Below are 9418 nucleotides of genomic sequence, written 5' to 3' on the forward strand. Positions count from 1 at the left end.
TTCAGGGGGACCTGTGAAGATCCCTCACCGGCCACCTTGGCCGAGATGTTCAGAGCAGCAGTTGCCTTCTTTGCCCTTTTGAAGGCCTTCATAGAGTCGTTATTCTTTGACATCTCTACAAAACACAAAAATAGCCACGACAAAGAGTTACAAAAGAGGAAGAAAAAGGAAATAAGTATAGAAATAAGTCAGACAAATACCCAAAACAGTCCGAACCAAGGATGGGTCATTCAAAAACCTTTTTGTATCAAGATGGGGTGGTTTCCCCCATAGATCCTCAAGAACAACAACAAAGGCACGCTCAACATCATCAAGCATCTCCCAGGTATAGCGAGACACTCTCACATCCCTCTTCCACTCTAAAGGGAAAGAAGGCTCATCATTTTCATCGAGAAAAAAAGGGCGGGCCCCCTCGACAGCACGAACCTTAAAGAAGTAATTCTTGAAATCCTTAAAAGACTCATCATACATGGCAAAAACTTTGTGGCCCTGGGCGGACCTGAAGGAAACCCAGGAAGCCTTATTTTTTGAAGAACCGCCAGGCTTTGCGGAAACAAACAAGTAAAGAAACAGAGTCTGGGAAGGTGTTACATCTAGTTCACGGCAGAGAAGTTGAAAAATTTTAATAAAACCCCAGGAATTGGGGTGAAGCTGGGATGGAGCAATATTACACGACCACAACAGGTCGGTTTCAAAAGCAGTAAAAGGAAAAGTAACATTCAACTGGCTGAAGAAGTATTCATAGGCATAAAAGAAGGGACGCTCCCTCTCAGTGGAAGTCGGAAAGCAAACCCTCTCATCAGAATCAGGAGCAACAAGCTCGTAATCCTCCTTGCGAGCATTGTTACCACAAATCCTATGATGCTTCTTCAGCTCTGTGCAAAATTCAGCATCCACAACAGAAACACACAACAAAACAAGGGAGTCCAGCCAATCAGACATCCCCTCGAGAACTCTGGAAGACATCTCTACAATGTTATTGCGATAAGACATGAGGCCAACTAATCCTACAAAGTAAGAAAAGAAGATAAGGGTTACTACAAACATCTCGGACAAAGGGAGAAAACAACTCGGTCAGTAGATGAAACAGCAAAAAGGAAAACCCCAGGACTCAAACCAAAAGTCCTGGGGCATCCTTTGGAGGCAGTAACAAAGCAAGGTTTCCAGAAATACTCTACAGCTTACATCCTAGCATTTCTCAAAAAAGATTCAAAACAACAAACGCTTTTCACCAAAGAAAAACACAGCAAATCATTACAAGCTTGCCAAGAAATCCCAAACATCAAACACGACAAGCAGAGACCATTAAAGATGCAATCTTTTTTCAAAGATCAGGAAAAAAGCAAACCTCTAAACAAGGAACAGATGCAGATTCTCTGTTAGAAGCAACAAAACCCTAGAAAAGCCTCGACGAAAATGCCAAAAAGAGCATGAAAGAAAGCAAAACACGTTTACAGCGAAGGAAACAAAAGCAAAAGATCACAAAAAGGTTCAAAGCCTTCAAACATGCGAAAACAGAACTTCACCAAAAAACTAAAGACGAAGCTACGAAAGAAGCAAGAAAGCTAGTACCAACTTGGAAAGGGCAGCGAGCTTCAAAGAAACTGAAGATGGAAATCTGGGAACACCTTCTCACAAAGAACGCGAACAAAGAGCAATGTCGCGGGGAGAAACGTAAAACTCCAGGCGAAAACAAAAGCTCCAGAAATGCCAAAATGACGATGCGAACACAGAGAAAAGGAGAGGCGCAAAACAAGAAAATAGAAGAGCGGAAAGAACGGAGAAGAGAAGTTATGAAAAAGCAAAAGAAGAGAAACCGTTTCTGGGCTTTCAAAAATCAAAATAAAGAGCCAAAAGGAAACGGGGCAATTAATGCTAAAATTAAGGAAAGCATTAAACCCTCGCACGTTCCCAAAACGCCGATGTAAAAGCGCGCGCCTTTAGAGGAAACGTTCTACATTCAAAAGTTGCTACAAAGGAATCGACAAAATGCTTGAGTTCGGCTTCACCGAAGAAGGACCGAAGTCAAGGACTCGGCCTCAAAAAGAGAAGACCGAGCTCGAGCAGGGGCACTGTTCATACCCTGGGTCGAGCTGTCCGACCAGGGATGTTCTACAGGCAAAGCGACTGACCTCTTCAGGTCAGGACAACCCGACCTCTTCTCAAAGAGCTCGGCCAAGTCACAGGAAAGCCCAAACAAAAGGCCCAAATAGAGGAACACGCCCCAAATCCTAAGGCGGCCCAAGCCTACAGAGAGAAGGGCGGTTCCCTTAAAGATAAGATGACCTCACTTAAAGATAAGATAAGATAAGATAACTAACTTATCTTATCCACATAAGGCCACATCTCACCATTATAAATACACTGGAGCACCCACGTATAACTCATACTCTAATTCTACTCAATACCTGCTTAATACCCTTGCTAACTTAAGCATCAGAGTCCCTTGCAGGTACCCCCCACCCTCCGGGGACGAAGGATCAGCACCACTACCAAAGTCCAACAAGTCGGACACATCAGCTCCGGCCGCCGTACACCTGCCGGACACGTCGGCTCCGACCAACACAGAAGATCTCATCCAAGATCGGCCTACAGTTTCAGGTAACCCTCGGAACACCTTCATTAATTGGTATTAATTGCCCCATTTTCTCCTGGCTTTTATTTTGAATTTTCTCAATCAAAAACGGTTTCTCTTCTTCGCTCTTCTTCGTAACTTCTCCCTTTACTCTCTCATTTTCTATTTTTTTCGTAACTTCTTCCTGCAACGTCTGTTCTGTCATTGCTCTCTGTGGAAGAGGGGTGATTTCCAGATTTTATCCTTCTATCTTTGCGGTTTTTCGCTTCGAGGGGTGGCTTTGTTGCTTCTGCTCTTCGGCTTTCCTTCGAGGTTTTTCTTCTATTTCTCCTGGTTCGATTTTCCTTCCTCTGTCCCTTTCATATGTCGGTAGAAAATTTGAATTTTGCTCATAAAAAGTTGGGATCTTTCTATTTTTACCATGCCTGATTGTTTGCGTGTTCTGGAATTTCTTTGTTTCTTGGTGCGAGTCTTTTGCTTTTCTCGTTTCTTGAATCTTTTCTTAGGGCTTTTGCATGTTGTCGCCGTTTCTGGTTGCGCCTTTGATGATGATTTTTTGCTTGATTCTGAAAAATTTTGCGTCTTTGGTGATTTTCTATTTGGCATTTTTGATGTCTGACGATGCTTTTTGCTTGTAGACTGTAGAAAGGTGGTGACTTTGTGTTTTTATTTTTACTTCCTGTGTTTCCTTTGAGACTTTATTTTCTTTCTGATGAGTGCAGTGGCGTAAGCTATAGAAATTTCTTGAATCCTTGTTTTGTTACTGCCTCCAAAGGATGCCTCAGGATTTTTGGTTTGAATCTTGGGGCTTTCCTTTTTAGTTCGTCCGTCGAGTTGTTTTTGCCCCTTGTCCGAGATGCTTTTTTAGTAATCCACTCTTCTTTTCTTATTGTAGGATTTAGTTGGCCTCATGTCTTCTTGCAATAACGTTGTAGAGATGCCTTCCCAGGTTCTTGAGGGCATGGCTGATTGGGTGGACTCAATGGTCCTTATGTGTGTCTCCTTGGTTGATTTGGAGTTTTGCGCGTAGCTTAGGTAGTTTCATATGGTCTGTAGTAATCCAGGTGATGAGAAGAACTATGAACTTGTTCCTCCATCCTCCGAAGAGAGAGTCTGCTTCTCTACTCGGGTTGTTGACGATCGCCTTTTCTTCTATGTTTATGACTTTTTCTTTGGTCCACTGGGTATCACCCTTCCTTTTACTAAATTTTAGGCCGACTTGTTATGGTCCTGCAATGTCACCCCCTCTCAACTTCACCCTAATTCATGGGGTTTCATAAAGATTTTTCAATTGTTGTGCAATGGTTTTGGTATCCTTGCTTCCCAATCTCTCTTTTTCTATCTGTTTGTCTTGACTAAGCCCGGAGTGGTAAAAAAGAAGGCAGCTTGGGTCTCCTTTCGCTCTACCCAGGGAAAGAAGTTATTTTCCATGTTTGACAAGTCATTCCGTGATTTTAAAAACTACTTTTTCAAGTTCCGAGCTGTTGAAGGAGCTCGGCCCTTTTTTCTGGATGAAAATGATGAGCCTGCTTTTCCCTTGGAGTGGCAAAAGGATGTGAGGGTGTCCCGATATACGTGGGAAATGTTGGATGAGGCTGAGCGAGCCTTTGTGACTGTCTTGGAAGAACACTGGGGGTAACCTCCCCATCTCGACACAGAAATTTCTAACCAATCCCTCTCTTCTTCAAACTGAGCTGGGTATTTTGTGTTTCCTTTTTTATCTGTTTATATTGCTTGTGACTGTCCTTTCCGACTTGTGGCTTAATTTCTATTTTATTTGCAGAGGCAATGAAGAATAATGAAGCCATGAAAGCTTTTAAAAGGGCGCAGAGGGCGACTATTGCTACAAACATCTCGGCCAAGGCGGCTGGGGAAGGGTCCTCCCAAGTGCACGTGAAGCCGTCTGTGCCGAGTTCCCCTGGGGTGAAGAAGGTGATCCCCACTCCCCGAGTTCGTCTGGTGGATCCTCACCCTACTTCTGCTGCTCCTTCTGTTGCTCCTCCCAATAAAAAACAAAAAACAGCTGAGCCCTTCATCATTTGGAATTTATGGCCCGAAATCACGTACAGATGGCGTATATGTCAGCTGCTATATACCGGACAGCTCAACACCTTCCTCTCCATGTTACCAAGGCATTTGTGGAGGAGGCAAAGCAGGAGTTTGACCGGATGAAGGGGCTGAAGGAGGAGCTTGATTAAAGGTGACCAAGTTAGAGAAGGATCTAGAGAATGAGAAGGCGAGTTCCCTTTCACTGGCGGCTTCTTTGAGGTTGGCCGAGGACACAGCCTTGATGCATAAGGAGAGTTACGTTACGACTTATCGGGAGGTGATGCGCCTAAGGGAGGAGTTGAACAATGCCCGGGAAGATTATTCTGAGCTCCAAGGTCATCTCGTTGGCAGCGTGACTGCTGCTTACGAGAACTTGAAGGAGCAAGTTCGGGCCATTGCTCCCGAGGCCGATCTCACCCCTTTCAGTCTGGACAATGTCGTCAGGGATGGCAAGATTGTCCCCGATGATGATGGTGATAATGATGATGATCCTCCTCCTGTGTCCTCTGCCAAAGTGTCAACCCTTTAAAACTTTGTTTGTTTTGTTGACGGTTTATAGTTGCTTGTTTTGGCAACTTTATTTTAAAAACCAAAAAGTAGCTCGCTATCTTTAGTAGGTGTTGATGGCCGTCGAGGCTTTTATAACTTTATGGATTATATGAAGGTTTTTGGCTTGTTTTCTCTTCTGCTTTTTGAGAATGCTGGAACCTTGTATCTCGACTTCTTGGGATTGCCTTGTTCATGGCTTGAATCCTTTGAGTTTGTGTCTATATGGGTCCGACCTATTTCTCAGTTTTCTTGCTTTCGTACGTACTTTTGGCGCTCCATAACCGATTCTTTTGCGTTGGTCCCCTTCTAAGTTATTTTTGTAATCCCTTTTCTAGGAACTTTATTAGGTTTCCTTTGGGGATTACTCTTGTAGGAGATTGACTTCGTTAGGTCGATCTTTTTCTAAGTTATTTTTGTGATCCTCTTTCTTGGACCTTTGTCAGGACTCTTTCAGGGATTACTTTTATAACTTCATTTTGTAGGAAATCGGCTTCGTTAGGTCGATCTCTTCTTAAGTTATTTTTGTAATCCTCTTTCTTGGACCTTTGTCAGGTCTCTTTTAGGGATTACTTTTATAACTTCGTTTTGTAGGAAATCGATTTCGTTAGGTCGATCTCTTCTTAAGTTATTTTTGTAATCCTCTTTCTTGGACCTTTGTCAGGTCTCTTTCAGGGATTACTTTTATAACTTCATTTTGTAGGAAATCGACTTTGTTAGGTCGATCTCTTCTTAAGTTATTTTTGTAATCCTCTTTCTTGGACCTTTGTCAGGTCTCTTTCAGGGATTACTTTTATAACTTCATTTGGTAGGAAATCGACTTCGTTAGGTCGATCCCTTCTTAAGTTAAAGTAATCCTCTTTAATAGGGTTGGCCAGACCTCTTTCCAGAGTTTACTTATAACTTGAGTTGACTTGGTCCGACTTCTGTACATCGGCCAGTCTTTAAGTTATTCTTTTAGCTATTCGTAAGACCTCGCCAGATTTTTTTTTGGATTGCTTTTGATAATTTCTTACATTATTCTGTGTTCATCTTTGCCGATTTATAGAAAGTGGTTGGCATCTTTAGATCGTCTTTGGGGTGAATCGCGTTTTCACCTTTATTGGACGGTTATCTTTATCGTGATCGTGCAGAGAAATTGTTATTCACTTTCTGCTGATCTGTTGCTTTATAATCGGACGATGAATACTTCAGATTAATGCGTCTTGAAATCTTGTAGAGTATCTAAATAAATTTTATTAAGAGAAAAGTGCGAAATATATATATGTGGGAATTTTTTCATCCCTTTCAAGTCAGATAGTGTCTAGGTCTCAACCTGGTGCCTCATTAAAAAACCTTTTCAGGAAAAAGAGTGCATCCAATAATGAGTTCTTTTACCTTTTCTAACTGTAGCACCTTCTTAGGTTGTAGGCGTGCCATGATCTGGGAAGCTCTCGTCCATCGAGTTCGGTCAGTCTGTAGTAGCCCTTCCCAAGTACTTCTATAACTCGGTAGGGTCCTTTCCAGTTTGCTGTCAGCTTTCCTTCTTCTGGTCGAGTTGTTCCAATATCATTTCGGATTAGGACAAGATCGTTCTCTGCAAAACTTCTCGGTACTACCCTTTGATTATATCTGGAAGCCATTCGGCGCTTTAAAGCTTCTTCTCTGATCCGAGCTCTTTCTTTGATTTCTGGAAGTAGGTCGAGCTCTTCTCTTTGAAGTTGAGAATTGGTTTGTTCATTGTAGTGGACTACTCGGGGAGACCCTTCCTCGACTTCTATTGGAATCATTGCCTCCACTCCGTATGCTAATCGAAATGGTGATTCGTTCGTAGTAGAATGGGGGGTTGTTCGATACGCCCATAGGACTTGTGGAAGTTCCACGGCCCAAGCCCCATTTGCTTCTTGCAGTCTCCGTTTCAGCCCGGCCAGTATGACTTTGTTGGCCGCTTCGGCTTGTCCATTGGCTTGGGGATGTTCGACGGAGGTGAACTGGTGTTTTATATTCAAGTTGGCCTCTAGTTTTCTGAAGCCTGCATCTGTGAATTGGGTGCCAGTGTCTGTGGTGATGGAGTATGGGACCCCGAACCTTGTAACGATGTTCCTATATAGAAATTTCTGACTTCTTTGGGAGGTAGCGTTGGCTAGGGGTTCTGCCTCGATCCATTTTGTAAAGTAATCTACCCTTACTATTAAAAATTTAACTTGTCCTGATCCCTGGGAAAAGGGGCTGAGAAGATCGAGTCCCCATTTTGAAAACGGCCAGGGCAAAGTTATGCTGATGAGTTCTTCTGGCGGGGCGATGTGGAAGTTGGCATGTTTCTGACATGATGAACATGTCTTTACAAATTCTGTGGCTTATTTCTGTAATGATGGCCAATAGAACCCTGCCCGGAGTACTTTTTTGGCGAGGGCCCGCGCTCCGAACTTCTTCTAACACTTCCTTTGTGTGGGAGGTCGGCACGCATTTTAATAATGGTGGTGAGATTCCTCTTTTGTATAGGATGTTGTTTATGATGGTGTAGTACTGTGCCTCCCTTTTCAACCTTTTTGCCTTCTTTTCTTCTGTGGGAAGTGTTCCTGTTTTGAAGTAGTTGATTATGGGGGTCATCCATCCTTGATCCTGGTTTTCTATGGCCAAGACTTTTTCTTCTTACGAGATTGATGGGTTCGGTAATATTTCCTGTATGAGGCTTCTATTGTTGCCGCCTGGTTTGGTGCTGGCTAGTTTCGAGAGTGCGTCAGCTCGGGCATTTTGTTCGCATGGGATGTGGCAGATCTTATATTCCCCGATTTGTCTGAGATGTTCCTTGGTCTTATCCAAGTACTTTTTCATGATGGGATCTTTATCTTGGTAGCTCCCTGTTATTTGTGATGTGACCACTTGTGAATCGCTGTAAATGTTGAGTTTTTGAGCTCTCACCTCTTCAGCCAGCTTTAAACCAGCTAACAGTGCTTTATATTCCGCCTGGTTATTTGAACTTGAGGGAGAGCTCGACTTGGGTTCCTTGGTTTCTCTCTATTATTACGCCTGCGCCACTTCCAGTTTTATTTAAAGAACCGTCCACATAGAGATTCCATTCTGTGAGGGTTTCTAGGACATCTGTGAATTCTGCAATAAAGTCAGCCAGATACTGTGATTTGATGGCCGTCTGAGCTTCATATTGGAGGTCGAACTGTGACAGCTCGACTGCCCATTATAGAATTCTGCCTGCTAAATCTATTTTCTGCAATATTCCTTTTAGGGGTTGGTTAGTTCGAACCTTAATGGTGTGAGCCTGGAAGTAAGGGCGGAGTCGTCGGGATGTTAAAATGAGAGTATAGGCGAATTTTTATATTTTCTGGTAATTCAGCTCGGATCCCTGTAGTGCTTTGCTGATGAAGTATACGGGTTGTTGTCCATTCTCGTCTTCTCTGACCAGTACTGAGGCTATTGCTCGGCTTTCTACTGCGAGATATAATATGAGTGGTTCTTCTTCTCGTGGTCGGGATAGGATAGGTGGCCGTCCTTAGAACTTTTTAAAGTCTTGGAAGGCTTGTTCACATTCTATTGTCCATTCGAACTGTTTTCCCTTTCTTAAAGGTGGGGTTTTGACACAGGTTAGGCTCTTCATGTTGAGTATGGCCTGACACTTGTCTGGATTCACTTCGATTCCTCTTTGTATGAGCATGAAACCTAAGAATTTGCCCGTCTCTACTGCAAAAGTGCATTTTGCGGGGTTGAGTCGCATGCCATGATTTCTTATGGTGTCGAACACTTGGGCCAGGTCGAACAATAATGTGTCTTCGCTTTATGTTTTTATTAGCATGTCGTCCATGTAGACTTCCATGACCTTTTCGATGTGATCCGAGAAGACTTTATTCATTAGCCTTTGATAAGTAGCTCCTGCGTTCTTGAGACTGAAAGGCATCACAATATAACAGTAGTTTGCTTTCGGTGTTAAGAACGAGGTCTTTTCTTGATCTGGTGGGTACATGGGGATTTGGTTGTACCCTGAGTAAGCATCTATAAACGAGAGATATCTATATCCGAAGGAAGCATCTACCAGGGCGTCAATACTTGGGAGTGGGTATGGATCTTTTGGACAAGCTTTGTTGAGATCGGTGTAATCAGTGCACATTTGCCACTTCCCGTTTGATTTTTTCACCAATACGACGTTGGCTAGCCATAGTAGGTATTTGACTTCTCTTATGAATCATGCTTCTAGTAGTGCTTGTACTTGTTTTCCACAGCTTGGGATCGCTCTGGCACAAGTTTTCTTCGTCTCTA

This window comes from Arachis duranensis, chromosome 10 (assembly GCF_000817695.3).
Source record: "Arachis duranensis cultivar V14167 chromosome 10, aradu.V14167.gnm2.J7QH, whole genome shotgun sequence".
NCBI classification, from domain to species: Eukaryota; Viridiplantae; Streptophyta; class Magnoliopsida; order Fabales; family Fabaceae; genus Arachis; species Arachis duranensis.